Below are 26,772 nucleotides of genomic sequence, written 5' to 3' on the forward strand. Positions count from 1 at the left end.
GAAGCATGGGAGCCACATCAGTCATAGTGATAAATTTGCTGTAAATCAGTGTTAGAGTCTGGGAGTCAAAGCGCTACGCTAGCTTCATGGAATACACTGCTATAAAGGGTTAAACTGGAAACCATGAGATCTGGAATCCTGGTCATAATCGACTTACTTTTGACTGAATTCCCATGAATATCAATCTTTGATTTTATACCCAATTGCTTATTGCTAGTCAATATTCATTACAATAAAACTACATTTGCATTTTTTGGACATCATGTGGTGCTTTGAGGAAAGTCTTCAGCTGGGTAGAAAATCAATCAAAGCTGGCAGCTCCTGCAGTAAAAAGGGTTAGCTGTGTTTGGACTTCTGTTTTATGTAAATTACTATTGGCGCTTGTTGAATCTGCAGAGCATTATAATTGTCATGATTTGTAAATCTTTGGAAGCAGATGAATTATCTATCAAGACGTATGAGTATGTCATTGTTATCTTTCCCAGTTTTGATTCTGGAGATTTGTAAAGAGCAATAAATCAGGTGTATTATACATGAAGCCATGGACAGGCTCTGCAAGTAACCTCTCTCAAATCTTTCTTATGAAGTTAATTGTCATAACATATCAGCATAACTTGGATCAAAATTAATGTTTGAATATGACAGAAAGATACTTTGATTTCTTCATTATCATCTAGTTCCAATTCTTCTGATTGAAATTGTGATGACGATATCTGATGACATTTCTAGATGACCTACATGTGAAACTCTCTATGAGGATGTTACCTGTGTTGAAACATGCCCTGAAGTACTGTCTGTATGTACTATGGTGACAGAAAGTAAGTCAGTGCCAAATGTCAATAAGTTTTTGTCACTTACATGAAGTATTTGTGACAATACAGCAACAATCCATTAGTGCTAATGTTCCTTTTGTTGTAGCCAGGTTGAGTCGATACTTCCCTCATATGTCAATAACCTGTTCTAAATAGGTATCTGTAGTTGGGGAAGCAGCCGGTGATGGAACGCTCCTGTACTGACATTGAAAAGATAACATGGGCTGGTGGATGAATGATCCAGGCATGCAGCAGTGTAGGATCCAAGTATGTTGGGATGTAGGATCCCGGCATCCAGCCATGTAGGATCCAAGCATGCAGGGATGTAGGATCCAGTCATGTAAGGATGTAGGATCCAGGCTTGCAGCAATGTAAGATCCAAGCATGTGGGGATGTACGATCCAGCCATGGAGGGATGTAGGATCCAAGTATGTGGGGATGTTGGATCCAGGCAGGCAGGAATGTAGGATCGAGGCATGCAGTGATGTGGGATCCAGGCATGTGGGGATGTAGGATCCAGGCATACGGGGATGTAAGAGCCAGGCATGTGGGAATAAGGATGGTGTGCTTCGTCCAGAAGATTTAATCCATGCAGTGGGGTGTTGGATCCGGGTGTATAGCGAATTATCGGAGGAAATAAGAGGAATAAGAGGGTCCATGGTGTGGTGTGTTCCATCCATGGGTTCTGGAGTTCAGTATAGTCATGGGGATGTGGAATCCAGGGATGTAAGAATGTAGTCTGAAGGGATGTGTAAGACCCAGAGAAAGAGTGGGATCCATAGAGGATACAAAACGACCTTCCATGTAATAACATTTCTATTAAATGTGTTAAGGATTTAGTATAAAACAAGTGAAAGTGAGTTTGATACTAAGTTTGTCATGAGTTTAACAAAAATGGTATTTCATGGAAGGGAGTTTAGTATTCTCTTTATTACTCTCCAAAGTAAATTGGTAGAAACTGCGGCAAGATTGTCTACAGTGTGAGGACTCTCAGCTTCCCGTGAGTCAAGCAAGGTCTAGTGTCAGTGCAACAGTGGCATTTAGCATGATGACGTCATAACTGTGAACCATCATCATGATATCATATGTCTAGGCAGGTAATACTAGTTAAATATTGCCCAAAAAATATTACACTGCAGCATCTTCCACGGTGACTAATAGATATGTATGAGGACAAGTGTTCCCTTCAGAGGACAGCATGTGGGATTGAGGGATGTCAGGATGTTGGATTCAGAGGACAGCATGTGGGATTGAGGAATGTGGACGCACAGACTGGACAGGGGCAGTCAGCTATGTCATTCTATTTTACTACATGAGAGACTTTTCATGAGAATAATTTTGTATTTCCAAGAAATATGAAAATATTTCTATTTCAGTAGAGAAGCAGATTAACACACTTGACTCTCCTCCAGAGTCACATGTCAAGACATCTCTATATTATGTCTTCCTGGGTTCAGTTCACTCTTCTAAAGATATCAAACTCTCTTTATGTGTTTTCCTACAGATGAAGTTTCAGTCTTTGTATATGTCACACACAATATATTAACAGCATGTTTTTCTTAATATACAATACACAATTATATCAACAATCTTCATTATTTGTTTCAAGTTCAGAAAGACCAAAATCGTATTGGATATATTTTCTATTGTTTACTGTATTAAGAAAAGTATGAAACAAAGTTTGTTACTGATTGGGAATGGCAAATTCTAACATTCTCCCACCAGAAGCTGTAGGCAAGGCTGATTTCTGCAGGATGAAGGTTCTGCAAGGTTGAAGGTTCTGCAAGGTTGAAGGTTCTGCAAGATGAAGGTTCTGCAAGGTTGAAGGTTCTGCAAGGTTGAAGGTTCTGCTAGGCTGAAGGTTCTACAAGATGAAGGTTCTGCAAGGTTGAAGGTTCTGCAAGATGAAGGTTCTGCAAGGTTGAAGGTTCTGCGAGATGAAGGTTCTACAAGATGAAGGTTCTGCAAGGTTGAAGGTTCTGCAAGGTTGAAGGTTTTGCGAGATGAAACTTCTGCAAGATAAAGCTTTTGCAAGGTCGAAGGTTCTGCAAGATGAAGGTTCTGTGAGATGAGGGTTCTGCAAGATGAGGGTTCTGCGAGATGAGGGTTCTGTGAGATGAGGGTTCTGCAAGATGAGGGTTCTGCGAGATGAAGCTTCTGCGAGATGAAGGTTCTGCAAGATGATATGCATTGTCATGATTGTCAGTCTGATTTAGCCACAGCTAACAGCCTGATTGGCCATGCTGTGCAAACATTGAGATATACTCACTTGTATGTAGTGGTACTGGCATGCTGCTGTGTTGTATGTGATGTCTCCTACGGACTGTCTCACTTTCGATCAAGGGAAAATACAGCAATGGTATGTAAAATAGAGAATTATCAGAAACCCAGTTGGACAGATCAATACGATACCCACCACAACTAACCACCATTAGGGCTTGAGTGAAAATGGATTCTGACGCTGACAAATCCAATAACACTATCGCATGCAAAACCACATATTGCCATTATCTAATCCTGCCACACATTTTCTGGCCATTATGTAACGTAGCATCATAACACTGGCGATTCATGATCAATGTCCAGAATGGCAGCAGTAAATTGTGCAGCACAGCCGTATTGTTTAACCCTTAATGTAATAGTGTTGGGTTTAAAAGGTTAGTGGAGAAATGCGTGTGTGGAAATGTTTATGGAAGTTAGAGGCCAGCTTTAGAGTGGCATCAACTGTCTCTCAACAATAATGGAATACCAGTGATGGGATTCAACCTGTTTGGGAGTTTATTTGTAGCTTTAAAAATAAGGAAATAACAAAATAGTGAAAAACACACACAAAAAAACCAAACAGATTTGGTAGATGAAAACTATTTATTTCCATGCATGACATCATTTCCCAATATGTATTCTTCCCTGGCTATTAAAGGCCATTCTTTAAGGTGAATCCCCGTTTAAAGCATCAGAAATGCCATGTTTAAATGTTAACAAAGACTGTATATTCATGACAGTCTCTTCAATTAACAACGGAAATAATTTAAGCAAATTTCTAAACTGTAGCTTAAACACTTGAATTGTTATTTGTTGAGGGCATTAGATGGGATTAGGTGGGTGTGTGGATGTTCGTGGGTGGTTGCCTGATATCAAGTAATGGTTTTCGTTGATCAAACTTTATTACTGGCCAGTTCTATTTTGACCAGACTTTTTGTCCCCATTAATCTAGTTGGTAAGTGAAAAGAATCATCTAAAGTGTCAAATTCCTAATATCTTTTTGCAGTTCCTTCAAGAGTTCTTTAGGCCGGAAAAAGTAAGATAAAAAGGGTCAAACCATTTTAAGAATATGTATACCTTCGACAGTATTTCTTTCCTCATAGTAGCAAATAAAGTTATTTTCTTAAAATCTACTTATTTCAGTGTTACAGAATAAAAGAGCAACCCCTTATTTTTCTTTTGTCAAGTTAAAAATACATCTTGTACGGAACTGGTGAGTGCAGCAATAGGCAACAAGACTAGCGACATTGTTTATGTGTCCTGCCATATTTCAGTGTTGTAATATGTTTCCCGTAATTGCATGTGAATGAATTAATGGATGAAATAGTTTGAGACGTTAAGAACATTACAGAGAATGGAGAATACATGTTACAAAAGTGTCTCCTGAAATCTGATACCAAATGTCTGATGCTATTATAACCTGATAAATTCACCCCATGGTGTGTTTGAAACAGGATGAAGGTGTGTTTGAAACAGGATGAAGGTGTGTTTGAAACAGGATGAAGGTGTGTTTGAAACAGGATGAAGGTGATCTTTTTATATACCTCATCAAAAGATACAAACACACAGTATTTCTGTGGAATTGTTGTTCACAACAAGCAAGGTGACATTCATTCTAAATGTCATCATTGAGAACTATATTCAGACAAATAACTCCTAAGATGGAGTGTGCATTATTTATGAAACCTGTGTTTAGCAAAATAGGCTATTTCTGGGTATTTCAGAATGATTTTGCTCATGATACAACCAGGGTTAACATCTACATGAATAAATTATGTTGGTTCTCATTGTGCATACTCATCATGCAGTAAAAACTCTCATCCCCAATAGGATTCAGTAGGAGTTACTACTCCGATGATATGATATATATCACAGTCCATTGCACGATGTTGTGACATCACCAGTAACCATAGCAATTAACAGGAGGTTTTGGAGGCATTGCTCATCTCAGCTACTTGTAGCTAAGGTTTCCTAAGTAAGTGTCACTGTCAGTTAACAAAGGTAAAAAAAAATACTTCATGTTTGTCAAGATGTTGCCATTATGTTTGTAAGTAATGAAGTTGTGCACTGTTGGCATCAACTCCTTTTGAATATTTTTTGGATATTATTTTTTATGTTTTTGTTTATATTTATGATTTTAATCATATTATACCAAAAAAATCAAAGTTTTTGACCTTTTTCTTTAGTTTCGAAAATAATAATAACTAAATATGGCTGACATGTATACAGTATGTTTCACCAAATTGAGATAGTTGTTTCTACTTCTTGTCATTAACAAGGTTGACTTGAGTTTCACTGTTTAATGATAAACTAAGAAGCATTTTAATTCTGCAGATTCAGGTACTGAATGAACAGTGACTTGGATACAAAATTGTAACTGTCCCAGATTGTGTTGCAAAATTTCTCATCTGTTTCTATTTACTTGTAAGCAGCAGAATTTCTGCACTGGCATGCAGCAGAGGTACTGGTATATCAAAGTTAACATTTCGGTTTGTTTTCAACAATATCAGTATACCTGTGTCACAGGATTGTCTGGTCTAGACTATATTGTTTGTGTGCCACTATCAATGAGCAGGAACGTTGCTGGAATAATGATGTGGCAGGCTGTATTTGGGTGTGAGTAGAATACTAGGTGTGACGTGGGGCAAAAATTGAATGCATACCTTTTGATGCATGTTGTGTGAATGTTGAATGCTGCACCCATGTCTGGATGCCTGTGTTGTCAAAGGCACCTGGTGTTGTTTTCATAACTTTCATCACTATTTTGCTGTATATGCCCATTTGAATCCAATTTGGCAAATAACTGAGACTGATTATTGTCTGGCTGTGACATTATGTATATTCTATTGCTTATTAATGACAGGTGATACATTATTTCTAGGAGCTTAACTTTGGCCCTCAGAGGTGACCTTTAATTATTATTGGCTAGACTGTATATCAGTGCTTAGGTAATTTGCCTTAATGTGTAAACTATGGTCCTTGGACACACTTGATGTGTGAAATTGATGACAGATTGTAATTGGTCTGTCTGTAACATTGATAATGTAAGAGGGCTCACAATGACCAAACCAACATTCACGCATTTCTCTGAAACCATCATCTTGGATGTTTCACAAGGTGAAATTAACACTGCAACAGGTTGAAGTCAGGGTGTGTAGTTGCAGAATCTTAATAATGGTTGCTTATGCTGATCTCACAGTTGTTCTCTTAAAAAGAGTCTTACAATTGTGTTGCTATGGAGGGTCATGGTGATATTTTCAGGTGATGATCTTACAGTTACGTGGCTATGGAGGGTCATGGTGATATTTACAGGTGATGATCTTACAGTTGCGTGGCTATGGAGGATCATGGTGATATTTACAGGTGATGGTCTTGCAGTTGTGCTATGGAGGGTCATGGTGATATTTACAGTTGATCGTCTAACAGCTGTGTTGCTATGGATGGTCATGGTGATATTTACAGGTGATGGTCTTGCAGTTGTACCATATTGTACTGGAGTGAGTTTACTTTTACACAACACTCAGCAGTATTCCAGCTATATGGCTGTGGTCTGTTAGTAAAAATCTCTGGACCAGACAATCCAGTGATCAGCATCATGAACAACGATCTACTCAATTGGGATATGATGACCTGTGTCAACCAACTCACCAAGCGTGAACACCCAATCCCATTATTCCCATGTTATGAAGAGCATGGTTCCTGAAGATCAGTTCTAGCCCAGATCTTCACAGGCTGTATTATTATGGACAGTCATAATTATGATTGCTGGTTCTGAACTTACGGTTGTAATGTAATGGTCAGTCATAATGAAGATTGAGGATGATGATCTGATGGCTGTGCTGTTATACATAGTTTCAACACAAGTCCATGGCCAATACAATCAAATCTATGAAAACACTATGTTCATACTATTGGTCATGAAATCCCATCTTATTCCTGTGTAAAACCAATTTTTTTTGTACTGCAAGCAGAAAAATCTCATTTATTATGCTACCAAAGGCAGTATATTATTCAAACACAGTGCTAGTGGCTGTCGAGCCTGATTGGACGATTACATGGCAGAAGTCAATGACCCCCTGGAGGCAAGTTACCTCTGATCCTTCAGATCTGTCTCCAGTTGTTGGAGCAGAAGTAAGCAATTCTGTTCAATTACCAAATCGTTTCAATTCATAATATTGTCTGCGTTTCGGAGGAAGATGATTATCACGTCTTTGTTCTTAGGATGATGAATAAATGACAGTGTAAACATAGTGATACACAGGACTAATGTTTCAGCAAAAGGCTTCATTGTAAAATCAGGCTGGATGGTCGGTCATTCAGAAACACATCAAGGGCCATAAGATCCTCACTTGCTGGAGTCGAGTAAATGTTTCATTACAGGGAAATGGTAATGGTGATTGGTTGTCACCGTAAAGCACAACCAATGTGGCATCAGGGAAGTGTTTTACAACGTGTAGCAAGACGTAAGATTCCTGCTTCAGTCACCATTCTATACTGCAGAATGCAAATTTTTAATAATTTATTTGAATGATCTCATCAATATATTTTGTACGATGGAGATGTGTACCAGTGGTTAACACAATAATGAATTATTTGATGCACTTCTCATTTTTTCTCCAGCGAAAATTGAAATGACTTGAGGGTGGTGATGAGAGCAGAACTTCTGCAGTGTAAAGTTTACTTAATAATTATTTGGCAGTGTAAGGTGAAAATGCCTTTATTGCTTGTTTCAATCAAAAAGTTGTTGGCTGTCTTCATTCAACGTGAAGTGATAAGTTTCTTTTTTGAAAAGTTTTGCCTTTGTATTTCAGTGTGCTTGTGGCAAAGTTATAGATTAAACACTTTGTGTTGGAGAGATTTCATTCTTCAAAAAATACTGAAATACAAAATGAAGGTGAAATTCAAACAAAATTATTTTCAAAGTTACAAAAATTGTTTGGTTGTTTTTTTACTTTAGTTATTATTACCTCAATGCAAAATGAATATCTAATTTATTTTGTCTTAAATAGATTTATCACTATAGATGCTATACTAATTTAGCTTCAGGTTCTAAGGTTATTCTCTGCTAAAACACCAGGAAGTAGACTGTTTACGAGAAGGGCAATTAACATTTACTTTGCTGCCAGTAGGAAATCTGATACTGCTATAGGGAGATGATGGTATAAATAGTGGAGCAATTTAAATTCCAGGGATGGGGTAATGGGGACCTGTTTTGACTTGGAATCTCATATCACACTTTAAACTTAGAACCTGGTCTAAAGGGTCAGCAAAGGTGTTATAGAGGTGAGAGCTTGGTGGATAGTCAATCAGACTTGCTTTCCTTGCACCTTTTTAGTAGCACTCAAGTTTTCAATAATTAAAAATCAGTTTCACTGTGAAAGTGTTTGTGCATCTTGATGCAGTGACACCTTGTCACTTTGCAGCTTTTGGAAGCATCGGCACCCCATTGTCTGAGGTGCAGCAATTATGCAGAGTTGTGTCCCTTGAGGGACTATCCAACAATCATGGGTTTATGTCATTTTTCCATTATTATTTTTTTTTCCATTTTCATCTAAATGTTCTCTAATGTTTCATTGTATGTATGAGGCTTGTATTAATTCCAACATTTGTACCACATCAACTGATAGAACATGACATAAGTGACATTTTGGTTATAGCAATGTTAATGTTGAATGACACACACAGTGACTCCCCCTCCCAGTCCCACACACTCACACACACACTCACACACACACTCTCTCTCTCTTTCTCTATCTCTATCTCTCTCCCTCCCTCTCTCTTTCACCCACCCATTTACTCATTCACCCATTTACACACTCATTCACCTCACCTACCTGCCCCCTCACTCACTCACTCACCCACTCACTTGTTCACCTACCCACTCACTCATTCACTCACTCACTCACTAACAACGTGGTTCTTTAACCCAAATCCAAAGCCCAGCATCAGTAGGTATGAGTATCAGCTGTACAGTATCAGCTCCAAGACCATATTTCCCACGGCAGATCAATACTAACCCAGGTGGTATTAGGACTTGAGGTGTATAGTACTGCCATAGTCAATGCCGAGCTGGCAACAAATCCTGTAATGGTTCTTCCAGTTCAATAATACATGACCGATCTATACAAGTGCATGCGTTTCACGGATTGTTGGTTAATGGCCTGTATTGGTTTAATAAGTGATAGCTCTTGAGAATTAGGTTAAAATAGTTTAACATGTCAAGGTTCCTCCACTTCACTTAAACACCCTTACATGAAACCTTTTTGTTGCCAGGCGCAAAAAAAGAATTGACTATTCCAATACCTGAATGCCATTTTTGTCAAAAAAGAACTAGGCCACATGTAGAAATTTTGTTTATAACTAAATGAAATGAAACCAAACTTTGTCTACTGTCCTTGTTCTTTGTATTTTGTGTAACGCGCCTTTCAGAATCAGTCAAATACAAAATTGAGTTGATCAGTGAATGGGTGGGTAAGGGAGTATGGCTCTTTATGGCCACTTTAACGAATGGTCCAGCAACATCACACTGGTGAAAATGGGTTTCACACAACAATACTGATGTATTTTATAGAACATGGATATTCAGCATGATTGGTAAACGCTCTAACCAATTGCGGGAATAGTGCTAAATGTGGTGTAAAACTAAACTCACTCACTCACTCTGATCAGTGACATGTCATCATGACCTGGTGGCATGGACTGTTGCTCATGCTATCAGTCATTGGTTTGTCTTGTCCATATTCTGACAGTCATTAGTGCCTGGAATATTGCATTTAATAACATCCACAAAGCAACTACTGGGTACAGCTATTGTGTAAGGTTTTGCATAAATATCTGTTTTGCTGAACGTGCAGGACACTGGAAGAAACATTGTGGAAAACCACATGTTGAGGTGACGTGGGATCTTTCTGATATTGTTTCATTGTACCTGTTGAAGGGGATACTTGCTCTTGCTCTCAAGCACTAGCTGTACAATCTGCTGTTGTGCACCTGCAACATTGGTAACTGTAGAGTGAGTGAGTTTACCTTTACCTTTTAGCAGTATGCCAGAAATATCACAGTGGAAACACCAGAAATGGACATCACAAATTGTTCCCATGTGCAGAAATGAGGAAACTTTGCAAATTATTAGATCAACATGATTTATATTGTGTCATCATCAGTTTCGTTAGAAGTATACATCCCAAGGTACCTGTGAGAACTTGGGACCTGGAACCATTCTGTCAACTACTGGTTTTCTAGCCCACCAGTCTCAATGGTCACTTTTGAAAATGAGGACATTTCACTCCAGCCTTGTAATTATTTAGAACTATTAAAAAAAAATTTCAAAAGCTGTCTGACAAAGTCATCAGGTGTTTATATTTGTGACATCTGAATATTAAACCATGTGTTCTCATGGACATATGGTCAGTGTGTTTTTTCAGCCAGTCAAACAAATATCACTGCAGCATCACTAGTACAATTAGCAAGGCCTGAACTATTGAACATTGTGTACATACAGAAGGATGGTGGTATTCATCAGATCGGTGGAATCAATGCTTTACATATAACATGTGCAAGAGATGTCAAGTGCAGCCAAGTCCTTAGTGAAGTAGATTCTCACAGCGCTGTATCTGACCAGCAGCTACACACGTGAGACTGCTCATTATCTGACCGAGGTCAACACATCTGGAGTGACCAAGCCTATTGATTTCCTCCCATCAAGCAGGGCGACATCACTAGCTAAATGCCAGTGACTTTTGAACTGGGCTCCAAACATTTGCAAAAGCTTTCTCAACTGTAATCTGAACTCTACAAGCTGAAATCTTGTTAATATAACTTCATCTTTATGAAACTATTTGTCCTCTTTGTGTAGTTTAACCCTAATTCTTCTCACACATCTGCTAAAACACTAAGTAAGTTAACAACAAAATGTTGTCAGTTGTATCCTTTACTTTGTTATAAATTTGCTTCTTATGAACATAGTTTATGAGATGTTTCTATGAATCGTCAAGTCAGTTAAGTCATCATTTAATGTCCATTGTAATTTTGTTTTAATTTTATAGTCTATAGGAAATGATGGCAAGGAAGAAGCTTTGTTTTATTTCTTATTGTGACCGAGACACAGCTGTAGTGATCATTAATGAAACTGAGAGTGAAGTTAAGAAACACCACAAACATCAGATGGACATATAGAAACTTCACCACTGTTTAGGCTACTGGTCTCAAACACATGCAATACATTCAGGTTGACATTAACATGTTGCTGTAACCACAGCAATTAGCTCTTAAAATTTGCAGATGGCTTGAAGTAGTTTGTTAACAAGCCTTGTGACCAGTGGCCATAGTTGGCTGTTTCAGTGCAGTCTGTATGGATGTGGAGTCTCCATGGTGACATGTCTTGATGAATGTATGAGCCATATGTTAGATGACATATGTAATCAACCTGTTTGAAAAGCGAGTGTTGGGATAGCATAGTGGATAAAGCTCTCGCTTGTCAGGCCAAAGACTCATGATGCGCCAGATGAGCACAACTTTTGAATCCCATTGCTGATGTCCCAAGTTGTGATATTGCTGGATTAATACTAAAAGTGGTGAAAAACCATTATCACTGATATGGAAAACAACCAAAAGCAGTCAGGGTATATGGAAAGACAAAAAAATAGTGCCATGTAAACAAACACAATTAATTGTCAGTCATTAAGTAACACATTCTTTACGAAGACTTCTTTTGTGTCTTTTGTCATTTCAAGACTTCCAGAAAACACTTTTGAGAAAGATAGTGTCCTGTAAATCAAGGGCCAACAGTCAGGCTGCAGTGACGTCAGACTTTCTCGAGTCGTAGTGTCATGTAAAAGATATGTTAGACCAAAAACATAGCTGCAATATTCTGTTTATATGTTGCTCATATCCAGGCACACTGCATGCTCACAGCACTATGTACATCACTATCCCTGGTCATAGGACACTATTGTACTTTCTGATACTTTTTAAATCCCTGGGGATTATACAACCATACTGGAGATCGAAACCGGGCCTTCAGCATGATAAGACAGATGCCTTACCACTGCATTACTGCTCTCCACTATGGAGTGCAGTGAGATTCAGTAATCAGATCAGTCTTGTGTTGAAAAACCATTATCACTGATATGGAAAACAACCAAAAGCAGTCAGGGTATATGGAAAGACAAAAAAATAGTGCCATGTAAACAAACACAATTAATTGTCAGTCATTAAGTAACACATTCTTTACGAAGACTTCTTTTGTGTCTTTTGTCATTTCAAGACTTCCAGAAAACACTTTTGAGAATTTGTTCAATTTATGTATGATAATCTGTACAAAGGAAAATGGTATCCTTAATCTTCAGTAGGTTCAATCAAAGTACTGATGAGTAGGTTACTGGTAGATGTAAGCTATATATAAATACTCACAGACTATTGTGAGTGTATGTCCCAGACAATTTGGATTCTCTAATAATTCATAAGATGCTGTGGTCCCAGGGCGTTCCTATCAGGAAATAGTCTGGGAATGTTCAGAATATGCAATAGCAATATTAACGAGAACATCTAGACATTGTTGGAGTGCCTGCAATGGTTATTGTTGTCTGTAAACTGTGGCAGTCTGTACGTAGTAACTGCCTATCAACTTATCATGTACACAGATGATGGATCAAGGCTGTGGGGATATTAGTCTGGAAAAACATCAAAGTAGCCTGGAAAAATCTGGGAAATGTCAAGTAATATTGTTGAATGTTGAAAGTGTGTTATGAAGAGTAGCCACAGGCAGAATTCACTGTTTCAGTGATGTTGATCAAGTTGTACCAGGAACATACAGCAACATTAGACGTCAGTCTACAGTTGAGATGTTGATTCAAAGTGTCTTAAACAACCAAAGCATGGGTTGTCATGTTATTCTGAAGGTTTTCCCAAATCTAACAGTGAACATGTGTGGATGTATCGCAACATTGATGAATGATAGGATCGATGGAAGGACAATATAGCAAGGAGAGTGCCAATAACGGTGCAATGTAGAGGCTTGGGTTGGTACTGGTGTAATATGAAGGCAAGGTTTAAAACTTATGCAACATGTAGGCTAGGGTTGATACTGGTGTAACATGAAGGTTGGGTTGATACTGATGCAACACAAAGGCTGGGTTGATACCGGAGTAACATGAAGGCTGGGGTTGATACTGATGCAACACAAAGACTAGTGTTGATACTGGTGCAACATGAAGACTAGTTTTGATACTGGTGTAACATGAAGGTTGGGTTGATACTGATGCAACACAAAAGCTGGGTTGATATCGGTGTGTCATGAAGGCTGGGGTTGATACTAGTGCAACATGAAGGCTGGATTGATACTGATGTAACATGAAGGTTGGGGTTGATACCGGTGCAACATGAAGCCTAGGGTTGATACTGATGTAACATGAAGACTGCATTGATACTGATGCAACATGAAGCCTAGGGTTGATACTGATGTAACATGAAGACTGCATTGATACTGATGCAACATGAAGACTGCATTGATACTGATGCAACATGAAGACTGCATTGATACTGATGCAACATGAAGGCTGCATTAATACTGATGTAACACGAAGGCTGGGTTGATACTGATGTAACATGAAGGCTGGGGTTGATACTGATGTAACATAAGGCCTAGGGTTGATACTGATGTAACATGAAGACTAGGGTTGATACTGATGTAACACGAAGACTAGGGTTGATACTGATGCAACATGAAGGTTGGGGTTGATACTGATGCAGCATGAAGACATGGGTTGATACTGGTGCAACGTGAAGGCTAGGGTTGATACTGATGCAATGTGAAGGCTAGGGTTGATACTGATGCAGCATGAAGACTAGGGTTGATACTGGTGCAACATGAAGACTAGGGTTGATACTGATGCTGCATGAAGACTGGGGTTGCTACTGATGCAACATGAAGACTAGGGTTGATACTGGTGCAACATGAAGACTAGGGTTGATACTGATGCAATATGAAGGTTAGGGTTGATACTGTTGCAACATGAAGACTAGGGTTGATACTGATGCAACGTGAAGGCTAGGGTTCATACTGATGCAACACGAAGGCTGGGTTGATACTGTTGCAACATGAAGACTAGGGTTGATACTGATGCAACATGAAGGCTGCATTAATACTGATGTAACACGAAGGCTGGGTTGATACTGATGTAACATAAGGCCTAGGGTTGATACTGATGTAACATGAAGACTAGGGTTGATACTGATGTAACATAAGGCCTAGGGTTGATACTGATGTAACATGAAGACTAGGGTTGATACTGATGTAACATAAAGCCTAGGGTTGATACTGATGTAACATAAAGCCTAGGGTTGATACTGATGTAGCATAAAGCCTAGGGTTGATACTGATGTAACATGAAGACTAGGGTTGATACTGATGTAACATAAAGCCTAGGGGTGATACTGATGTAACATAAAGCCTAGGGTTGATACTGATGTAACATAAAGACTAGGGTTGATACTGATGTAACGTGAAGGCTAGGGTTGATACCGGTGCAACATGAAGACTACATTGATACTGGTGCAATATGAAGACTAGGGTTGATACTGTTGCAACATGAAGACTAGGGTTGATACTGATGTAACGTGAAGGCTAGGGTTGATACCGGTGCAACATGAAGACTACATTGATACTGGTGCAATATGAAGGCTGGGGTTGATACTGATGTAACATGAAGGCTAGGGTTGATACCGGTGCAACATGAAGACTGCATTGATACTGGTGCAGTGTGAAGGCTGGGGTTGATACCGGTGCAACATGAAGACTAGGGTTGATACTGGTGTATCATGAAGGCTGGGGTTAATACCGATGCAACATGAAGGTTGGGGTTGATACTGGTGCAACATGAAGTCTAGGGGGGGAGGTGTGCATGCGTGCGTGTGTGAGTGAGAGAGAGCATATGTCGGTGTGTCAGTCAGCCCTATGTCTACCATGAGGTACCATCTGACACTCATGTAGTCTTGTCTTTCATTGTCACCATAACAACACAAACCCATTAACCAGTCGTGACAACAAATTCACATGTCTTGTTTTTCTCAATATGTCCAACACTGATTAATGACAACTAATTACAGTTCAATAGCATTCACCACTTCATTACTTAAAAAGTATTGATTGCTTGATTACTTGTTTGACCTGTTTTCATTAAAAATATAATGTGACAGTAAATCAGTAATTTCTTCTACTTCTAAGTGAACAATGTGTGATTAGGAAAGTAGCACAATTCAATTACATTTCACTTCTCCCAGCACTGTTGATTTCGCTGCCTAATGATGATCCTGTGTGATTACATAATGTTGGTCTGGCTTACCATATGTTAGGAGGTACTTTATGGTTTACAGGTTCATCACTAACAACATGGAAATGTTTTCCAACTCAACTTCAAAATCAATTCTGTTATCAATAATATATGTTCACCATTGGGTACCTTGTTCTCTTCTCAAGGGAGGCAGGAAATATTGGAGCCTCTCAAATTGGTCTCCAGGTACTGCCCAGGACATGTATAAGTATCTGATATGGCCCTGACAAAGCATCGCACTCCAGCTTGTCACACTATCACTATGAGTAATTACCTGCAATAGGAGCTGCCTCCACCTCCCAACATTTTCACACAATAGTGCAGGCAGAATTAATTAAATCTGACCATAACCTTCAACCACCATAAACTCTTGGAACCTTTGATGTCATCAGTAGTGAAGGTCAAAATCAGATAAGTGTTGCCACGTGATTCGGATCATCCTCAATGATGCAGGGAATAATAAGAACTTTGAATTACAATGAAGAGTTCCGATTTTTCAATAATATAGCTTCATTTCAACCAAGAAATCTAGAAATACAGTCAAGATGAATCGGGATTTTACCCATACAATCATAGGTTTACCCATACAATCCCCAAGGCAACTATACACAGAAAAGTGCCAAGATAACTTGGCCATCTATTGTCCCCTACTGGGCATGACATTGTTTAAAAATATCGAAACTGCACAGTTGACCTGCACTCTAAGGTTTGAGTGGTGACTTGTCTCATTGACCTACAGTGTACAGTGTATGGTAAGCCCTGAAATGTGGTTTAGCTGGAATGTTGCTGAATGTGGCATTAAAACTCACTCACTGCACCCTTGTCTTGCTCCTTTGTTAACTCTGGAATTTAACTTTAAATTTTGATCTGAGTGGCAGTGGATGATGGTTTAAGCATCTGCTCATCACGCTGAAGACCCTGGTTCAGTCCTCTTCTTGGGTACGATGTGTGAAGCCCATTTCTTGTCCCCTGCCATGATACTGCTGGAACATTGCTAAAATCATACTCGCTCACACAGTAATGTCATAAATATCTGTGTGCTCCATAACAAAAACCATTGCCTTATTCAATTTGTACAATATGATTTGTCACAACTGATGATACTCACAAGTGCTTTTATTCTGCAAAGAATTAAATATTAAACAAGTAAATAATAATTTTTATCAGAAAAGGCACCAGTTTTATGGAATGCTTTAACAAACATCAGTTATATCGTTTTTCTTTGTTATTGTACAGAATTGTTGCTCAAGGCAGAACCAGCATTTCTCTGCATCAGCTACTCAATCAACAGAAGCAAATGTATTTGTAAATACACAATGTATATGTTCACAGCTGAGAAAGCAACAGAATATCTTTATTGTACAAGAGCTTGTTATGACATACCAGCAGAATATGTGGTGTTACAAAGCTTCCTCGTCAAGCTTTTGTTGGCTAGAACCAGTTCAGATAGAGAGACATTAAACTTTCAACACAAAGATGCTGATGACGACACTGGCTAGCAGATCTCCACATCGTCACAGAGACCCTGATCCAATACAGTACTATAATGAATACATGCTGAAGGAAACAGATTCCTGTTATGGCATTATGGATTTAGAAGATCTCCATGATATCCTGAGGATTTCACATGAAAGGTCTGCGTGCGATGATTACGGAACATGTGAAGGACGAAGGACTATATATCGATTGTTAAAGGCACCTGTCTGTCACTGATGAATGCTTAATTAGAAGGTCTTCAATTGTGTCTCCAGTCATTAGGGCCTGTGTCTGTGTGTGCATAGTTACATGGTTACATGGCATGCAACCTTTGGGAAATTTATTAACAACACAATGGGAGCAGAGTGAGTATGACCGCAGTGACACAGGCAGACTACCAACTGTTACCGTAGACGAAGTCGCAAGCTCAAACAGTGTGGACGTACTTTTGGCCGATTGTTCCTCATTGTTAAAGGTAGGAAAGTCATTTTGGTGGTGTTAGTTCACTGTTTTCATCAGCAAGAGGGAAACCGTATTGATCAGTCGTGAATGGCATTGATTACACCAGGCAGTCTCTTCTACTACAGACAAACGAATGTTTGCTGTTCTCTGTCAGATCAATTGGGGAAGAATCAGTTGCTTAGAACAGTTGCTGCAGAAAGTGTGTTTAAGACTGGTGGACAACACCTACCGCTAAAGAAGACTCAGCATGTGTTTGGTATGTGATGTTATTGAGCTGGATCCTAGTCAGTTGTTGTGGTCATAGTGTAACATTCTGGTTTCCACTGCCTGGTGGCATGACCTAAATTAGGGGGATTTCCCAATTGATTGTGGCTGTGGAAGGTCGCTTTGAAGTTTCTTGGCGTAGTGGAAAGGGTAATGCTATGATGTACTGGAGTATTTCTAGAATTGCTGTAAATGTAGTCCTGAAACTTTGCCAATAAGCTGAATTCATTATAACAGTCTTTTGGGATGAAGTTTCCTTTTTAGGGATTTGTGAATAGTTTCATCTTTGTGCCGTTGTTTTACATTCATGAATTCCGAGATTAGTTGTGTGTGAATGTTGTGTTGATCATTTTCAGGCTCAGTAATTTCAGCCTGCAAGGGAGCTGATATTCCTTGTTTGAGGCATGATATCTTTTGTTTGAGAACTGATATTGATTGTTTATGAGCTGATATATCTTATTTGAGTTCTGATATTCCTTGTTTGAGAGATGATATTTCTTGTTTAAGGGCTCATATTCCTTCTTTGAGAACTGATATTCCTTGTTTGGGGGCTGATACTCCTTGTTTGAGAGCTGATGTTCCTTGTATATGAGCTGATATTCCTTATTTGAGGGCAGATATTTCTTGTTTAAGGGCTGATGTTCCTTGTTTGAGGGCTGATGTTCCTTGTTTGAGGGCTGATGTTCCTTGTTTGAGGGCTGATGTTCCTTGTTTGAGAGATGATGTTTCTTGTTTGAGGGCTCACATTCCTTCTTTGAGAACTGATGTTCCTTGTTTGAGGGCTGATGTTCCTTGTTTGAGAGCTGATGTTCCTTGTTTGAGAGCTGATGTTCCTTGTTTGAGGGCTGATGTTCCTTGTTTGAGAGATGATGTTCCTTGTTTGAAGGCTCATATTCCTTCTATGAGAACTGATGTTCCTTGTTTGAGGGCTGATGTTCCTTGTTTGAGAGATGATGTTCCTTGTTTGAGGGCTGATATTCCTTCTATGAGAACTGATGTTCCTTGTTTGAGGGCTGTTTTAATGTTCATGATTTGTTTGTGATATTGTTTGATTGTTCATGATAATACACTGCTTCAGTGTCCCAGAGGTTACATGTCTGAATGTTGTTACATTAGTTGAATGTTTATGATGTGACATTAGTTAAATGTTCATGTGACAGTTGAATGTTCACAATAGACCTTTAGTTGAATGTTCATGATGTGACATTAGTTAAATGTTCATGATATGCCATCAGTTAAAGTTCACAGTGTGACATAAGTTGAATGTTCATCATGTGGCATTAGGTTCATTATTCTTGATGTCACATTAGATGAATGTTTATGATGTGACATTAGTTCAGTGTTCATGGTGTGACATGGATGAGGGTTAAACTATATTGTGGATGTCGCAGGACATGTGCATTACCCATGGTGGACTTTTGTCGCTCTTGTCTTTTTATATGTTACTCTTGATGGGAGAAGGTACAAACACAGCAATACTTTACCTGGGATGACTCATTTTATAAGTTCATGGTCATTACGCACCATAACAACCTTGCTTTCGAGAAACAAAGGCCGTTACACAGGATTAGCCTCCCTACAACTTTATGTTTGAATATCAGACAAGTGTCCTATTTGTAATTCTCTCAAAGAAACACTGTCTTAGTCAATGTTAGCTGCTTTCACCAAGGTTGCAGTCACCTGAAACCTGCATTACCACAGGCATCCTCCCTGAAGCACTCAACCTGACCACCTTAACCTGCCGCTGTCATGTAATACAGCTGTCATGGAATACTGGACATGTAAACATCTCCACCAGGTTCACTCATTAAAGAGCCTTCAGCAACCCATGCTTGCCACAAAAGGCGACAGTGCTTGTCAGAAGAGTGACTAATGGGATTGTTTGGACAGGCTTGTTGACTTGTTGGCATGTCATATGTTCCCAGATGTGCAGATCACTGCTCTTGCTGTTGATCACAGGATAGTCTGGTCCAGATTCAATTATTTACAGATTGCTGCCACACAGCTGGAATATTGCCGAGTGCAAAATTAACCTGAAGTCACTCAGTCACTCCCTTCAGACAGACCTCCCAAAAGACATACTTGAGCACACATGCTATCCATCCCTGTTCAGTTAATGAACTGGCTCACAGTATTTTGCATGAATTGCATGAATTGATTTTTTAATACAATATTGCCACGTGAAAGCATAAATAATATGTTTCTACAATCTACACTTTGTAAAACTTCACAACTGACTTACAATAAACTGGAGGGCATCGTCAGTGAATCTTTGTTTAATGACAAGTGTAATAGTAGCTATAATTAATACATAATGTTGTCTTTTTATTTGGGCACATACCATTATTATCAAGGGTATGGCTTATTTCAGCCTTATGCAATGAACCATAAAATGTGTTGTTTGAAGTGGTCTGTCTTTTGGGTGGTCGGTCGTAGGGGAAGAAGACATCCTCCACCAAACTAGAGTGCTGTGATACATCTGAACCAGGGGTATTGGTCCAGACACAATGGCTGTGATACATCTGAACCAGGGGTATTGGTCCAGACACAATGGCTGTGATACATCTGAACCAGGGGTATTGGTCCAGACACAATGGCTGTGATACATCTGAACCAGGGGTATTGGTCCAGACACAATGGCTGTGATACATCTGAACCAGGGGTATTGGTCCAGACACAATGGCTGTGATACATCTGAACCAGGGGTATTGGTCCAGACACAATGGCTGTGATACATCTGAACCAGGGGTATTGGTCCAGACACAATGGCTGTGATACATCTGAACCAGGGGTATTGGTCCAGACACAATGGCTGTGATACATGCTGTCAATGTCAGTTTAGTCATTTCCTTATCTAGTAAAGACAGCAAGTTTCTCCTTAGATCGGTTAACAATTGACTTGCGTTGGCCCTGGCAAGTCCAGATACCATCACCTTTATGCAAAAATCTGTTAATGGTTCATTATAATGCATGTTTATGATGATCACTTGCTAGATAATGGAGTTAGAACTTACATCAAATCATCGCTCTCACTGGAATTAAAGAAGTTGTTCATCTTTATATTGCTGTCCTTCCTTACTGTTCCAACTTCTAAATACCTCTTAAAGATGTTGCTTTTAGTAGAATTCATGGAAATTGTTTGGGTGTAGTACATTATTGTGAGAGAACAAAATCAAATGCAGAAATGTTTTTGATCGCTACTCCGCTATATTCCACTAGTGTGTCTGCTATAACTTTGAAGTACATATAACCAACACTGGAATATGAGCTGGTCTCTAAAATATGTTACAAACTACAGAATTCTTGTAATCTTGAGAAGTCAGGTTAGAATAGGTCCATGACAACAAAGGCAGGTCTTTAGTGGTATATTTGTATTTGATGGATCAGGGGATCACTGATTTGTTTTATACCATGTTATCATACCCTATATCATTACTCATGATGTCAATCACTGGATTGTCTGATCTGAATTTGATATTTTACATGTGTCTGTCATACATCTCAGGACTCCAATACCACAAGGAATATTTTGACTGAGATTTTTTCACCCCCAATATTGTCCCATTATATCCATGTGGCAAACCCTCTCCACATCTATAAGAAACCCCACAAATAGGAGAAATGAATGTACAGTTACGACTAAATTATAGGCATGTGTTTGTATGGTTAATGGCACACTCAGCAATATTACAGCTGTATGACAGTGGTGTGTAGATGCCAGAGTGTACCATCAAGAACCTACTGATGCATAACACAACACAACTTGGTGTCCCTTTGTGTCAGGATAGTGTCACAGGGCTAGATGATTGACTCTAACACAGCTGAATATCTAGAGTGCACACATTCACTGTAGTCATGGCTTTGATCCCAGCGAACTCTTCGAGGCTTGGCATGTGATAATACCTAGATTGAAAAAAATCATTCAGAGACATTCTTCTGTGTGTGGTCACTGAAGCTAAGGTGTGACAGGTAAAGAAACACTGAGGTAAATGTCATTGAGCACTCTACAGGTGGCCAGACATTGCTAGGATATCTACATGCTTGAGGCAGGTGGGGGCCATGTTTGTGATCAGGGAATCTCGATGTACTGAGACAGGTAAACTTGATTAGATCAGGAAGTTTCAGATGAGATGCTGTGAAAGTTGTTTACGTGGTCTTGGAATCTGTGACATTTGTAAAATTGCTGACAATAAGCACCATGCAAACAGCTGTTTATAAGGAATATGTTGTTTTACATGTGCTGAGTGAGAGCATGTCACGTTAAGTCATACCTTGCTGGGATCTTCATTGGTGACAAGGTTATGAGGTCCGTAGTTATCTCTTTAACTTAACTTTAAATCATAGTACATTTGTATTTTGTGTCTTGAATAGACGTAATTTGAAATTGATGAAAATAAATGTTATATGTACTCATTAATATGTACTTTTCCACAACTTTCATGTATGGCCATGATACTGATTGTCATGGGGAAGATGACAGTGTCGATGATGATGATGATGATGATGATGATGATGATGATGATGATGACCATCATCATCATCATCATCATCATTTTGGTTGTGATAAAGTTGATCGTGATAATCTTGGTGATGATACCAAAAATGATTATGATGATTTTGGTGATGATGATGAAGTTGTTTATGATAATGGTGGTGATAATGATGATCATGATATCATATGCTCAGAGGTTCATGTTGTCTGTATTTCATGTTATTTATGAATTTTGTTTATTATACCATCTTTCATCAGTTCAAATCAAACTAGTCGTGTGTACATATAATATTCGCTTCACTTCTTTACAAAGGCTTATGAGAACACAAAGGCTGAATATTTCAATTAAATCTACAGTATGGATTATCTTTAGGTAAACATCTGTTCATTGAATTCTGCATCAATTTGTAATTGTTTCTGGCAACAGCTGAGATTTCTCCTACCTACACTGTAGTTTACGTCCAGTGTGATGCTCACCCACGCTGAAATACTGGAAAATTAACACCTTTTTTGAGCCAGATGTTGACTGTGAAGCTTTTGTCACCTACGTGCTGCAAACTGCTAACATGGAGCTGATGACAGCTGACTTCGTCAATTTCTGCATTACCTAACGGCTGGAAAATTATAGCATGTTGTAAGCTGTATTGACAGAGATGACAAAAAATGGGCATGTGGTTTGATCTAGCATTCAAGTCATGGATTGTTTGGAGCAATCAGAGGCATTGAACAGCTCAACACAATTTGTATTGTATTGATTATGAGTATAGTACAGACATGGTATTATAACAAGAGGCAGCATCTTGACCTCAGTCCGTGTTCTCCCCTGCACTGGCTGCTACGGTCTCAGGATTACTTTGTGTTTGTGCCTCGGTAAGCTTTTCAACACATACTTCTGATGTATTCGGAACTGTGCAATGGAATTTTTTATTAATACAGAATTGTTTAAGAACAGAATCAACTTCAGAAATGTTTTGGATCATTGTTCCTATTTTTTTCCTATGGTTTGTGTACGATAACTTAGTTGGGATGGAACTAGCCATGAGACAGGATTCACTCTCTAAAATATAGTAAATACAGAATTCTTCTCATCTTGTTACGTCACTGACAGCCTGTACAGTCAACTTTGCTTTTCAGTAACCTGTACTGGTCTTTAGAGGTAGTTTGTAGGGTCAGGGTTGGTGATTGTTTCATACCATGTTTTAGCAAACAATGTTGATCATTTCTCATTATATCATCACTGGATTATCAGGTCCAAATTATTTACATGTCATAAATTATTACATGTCTCACATGTGGAATTTTCTAAGTGTAACATAAAGAGTATGTTGAAATATTTTCATCCCTGAGGTTCTCTTAATAAATAAAAGCAAAGAAGCAAGCAGTAGCAACTTGATCTCATCTTTATCATGTAATATGAGTGATCTGTAAAAAGCTCATGTATATCAATGGTTATTAAATACCTTTCACCATCATAGAGGATTGTGTTGTTTAAGTAAATATTTGTGTTTTCAGTGAAATGTTTTCATTTGCTGGGATATTGTGTTGGTTCTAGGAAGCTTTTATGTTTTAATTAATAGTTCGTACCTCAGGGAATAAGAATCTTGTAGTAGTGGAACAGTTATTTAAAATGTGATTCACTGTAATGTCATTGAGGTAATTTAGGGATTTTACTCATTAAAGGGAGAGACTTATGGATGTCAACTTTTGTATCACAAGGAGTACAATCCTTATATCACAGTTGACATCAATAGATTTCCTTCCTTTTTGTTATTCACTATTGTTTTGGTTTACTATCCTCAGTTTACTTTTCTTAGACATTGAGAGGATGTACCATTGTGTATCATGTGGGGAATTACAGGGAAATGTTTCATCTTGCTCTTTGGCTGAGTCTGATTTATCTTATATATCCATGAACAATTGAGTAGCACAAATCTCTCTGAACATCTCTCTGTTGTAATTGTTTTTTTGGGGGGTCCTTTCCAGCAAGAAAGATGAGAGTAATTTATTTTTGGTCCCAGACAGATATATCATGCATCTAAAGAAATGTATCGGCTTGTAAGAACATACCGAAACAAGTCATTGTATTGACAACAGATATTTACATAACTTCGTTCCTTCGCTTATGGCAGTAGTTGTTACACAGTTCTGATGGAAAAATCTGTATGTCACATAAACATTGTATGTTATGTCATTCAGACATACTTATTCTGAAGGTCAAGGAAACATCAAAGAATTCATCCGTGATAAGACGATGAGGACATTTTAACAAGCGTTACAGATCCTTGTTAATTCTCAGAAGTCATGTTTGAATTTTTGTGGCAATAGAAACCACAAATCTGAGACTTGTCAGCTTGATGGGGTTTTTGTCTTGAGTTGTGCAATCACTTAACAAGCTTGACTGGCATGCTGTCAGTTGGTCTTTTCTGAAGTTGATGTGGCTTGTTGGAGGACGTGTCAAGAGAAGGATTAAACTACTAGCTTCACAAGGATTGTTTTCAATAAGAAATGTATATGCATGACTACAAGACAAGTGGGCATCATTAGGAAACCAACCATTTAATGTTGCTAAGTGGAAGGTGATGACAGGATATCTGATTCAGTGAGTGAGTGAGTGAGTTAGTTTTATGCCACACTGAACCATACAATCCAGTGATCAACAGCATGAGCATTGATCATTGGGATACAATGACATGTGCTAACTAGGTCAGCCATCTGATCCTGTTTGTCACGTCTTAATGGCTTACTGAAGACTAATCCCAACCTTTACAAGTGTATCTGTTTTGAGTCATGCACTTATATCTGTCTTAGCACATGTTTTGTGGAATGAGAACCCTGGTTCATAAACAGAGTTGTTTATTGTGTTTTTACTTATGAGCATTTTCCTGGAATCAAAGGTCATGTATATTTTTGCCTTTAGGGACCAACTTTGTTTTCATGGGCAGTTGGCCTGGAATGTTTTTCCTAACACTTTTTCAACACAGGCAAAACAAATTGCCTGGCTGTAATATTGGAATGAAATCAGGTTTAAAATGATTCTATACTAAAGTAAATAATGCATGTACAAGAACAACAGTATCATTCCTTTCCTTCGTTTGTAGTGGTCTGATGATTATGATTAAAGATTTAGATGCATTTTCACAAGTTTATTGCTTATTCAGAATGTATATAAGCATGGTTCACAATCTCCTGGTCCTCATGTCACTGCCTGTTTTCAAAGGCTGGATTCGTCGGTTGTCCATATCAGGTACATAATGAAACACAATGTACAATACTAATAGACTGACTCACTCAATCACTCCCTCCCTCACTTTCCATCCACTCTCACCCATCCACTCACTCTCCCATCCACTCACACAATCACTCTCCCATCCACTCACTCACTCATTCACTCTCCCATCCACTCACTCACTCACTCTCCCATCCACTCAGTACCATATTTCCCTTTCTTTATATACTTTCTGAATGTATAGCACCATCCGATGTAAATAATTAACACAAGTACATAGATGAAAATAGAGACACACTCAGTCATTATCACAGTACCAATTTTTCCCCTGTGTTTAATATCCTTTGAGTGTATACCTCCAACGCCATGAAACTGAAAAAAAGCCCAGATCCTCTTTGGTCTCATGCAACCATGAACTAACAGCCTATAAAATTTCCCTTGACATTCTAGAATAATCTGCATCTGAAACACAACCCAGCATGTTGAGTGTTAAAAAGTGACTTGTGCCGATCTCAACTGTTAACTTGAGAGAGTTCCAAGCTTGCGTGCAGCCTCCATCAGCATGCTATCTGTGACCTCTCTACCATAGAGAACACCAAGGTCATTACACAGGCAGGGGGAGACACCAGGAATATTGGATGTGATGTTTAGTGAGTCTTCTGAGGTCTCTTTACAATGGCTGAGTCCAGATGTCACAAGCAGGGTCTTCACTGTGGCAGCTGCTGAGACAACAGACCTGTTTGGGGTCATGAAAGACAAAGAAAAACACATCACATTCTTCTTTCAATAATACTGAAAAGTGCACAGATGGCACAGTAGAGCAAGGCACCAAAATTTGTTGTGCATGGTTGTCTTCCGTAGGCATGATGAGAACCATTGATTGTTGATTGGTTAATTCATGAGTCTTGTATCAATAATTTAGAAGTATTTTGAGGGAAGCACTTGTATGTGAACCTTATGTGACAGTTGATTTTGAATGAGACCTCAACTTAGATTCTGATAGGAAAGGACTGTGTTTGTTTTTTTCGTAATCTCGATGATGCAGCATGTTGGTCACGATATTGTTAATTATGATTTCACTGTATGATATTTTATGTCTGCATGCTTGTGTCCCAATGTTGCCAGTTAACTACCATTGCAATATACTGCGGCCATGAAGAGTTACTCTTTGTGGATAGTTGCATATTATGGCCATATTGTGGAAACCATACAACTGCAGTATTGTGTAGTATATTGTTGAAAGTTACAAACTGTTGTTATTGTCCCCTGACGCAACATAAAACAGGGAGGCTATGTATTCAGCAACATCCGTACATCCGTCCATCCATCCAAACATATTTCAATTTTCTCCTGTGCAAATATTTGGGGATATTGTCTTGACAGTTGATATGTCGTTGTGTTTGGAAAACTCGAACATGGTTTTAGAAATTCTTTCCTGTCTGCCGTGTT

At 38.7% G+C, this 26,772-nt stretch overlaps 1 protein-coding gene across 5 annotated transcripts in view; it reads left to right on the forward strand.

Annotated features, from left to right (window-relative positions):
• LOC137265478 (complexin-like) overlaps positions 1 to 26,772 on the forward strand; it is a 197,437-nt gene that overhangs the window by 126,110 nt on the left and 44,555 nt on the right. The window contains exon 1 of one of the 5 annotated variants that reach the window (XM_067800884.1): positions 17,029 to 17,354. The exons of 3 other annotated variants lie outside the window; for them this stretch is intronic. The gene's annotated coding sequence lies outside the window, so the exon portion shown is untranslated. Of the gene's footprint in view, positions 1 to 17,028; positions 17,355 to 21,443; positions 21,591 to 26,772 lie in introns of those variants that run through there. One more of the 5 variants, XM_067800887.1, reaches the window with a different exon arrangement.

This window comes from Haliotis asinina, chromosome 15, assembly GCF_037392515.1.
Source record: "Haliotis asinina isolate JCU_RB_2024 chromosome 15, JCU_Hal_asi_v2, whole genome shotgun sequence".
Classification (NCBI taxonomy): Eukaryota; Metazoa; Mollusca; class Gastropoda; order Lepetellida; family Haliotidae; genus Haliotis; species Haliotis asinina.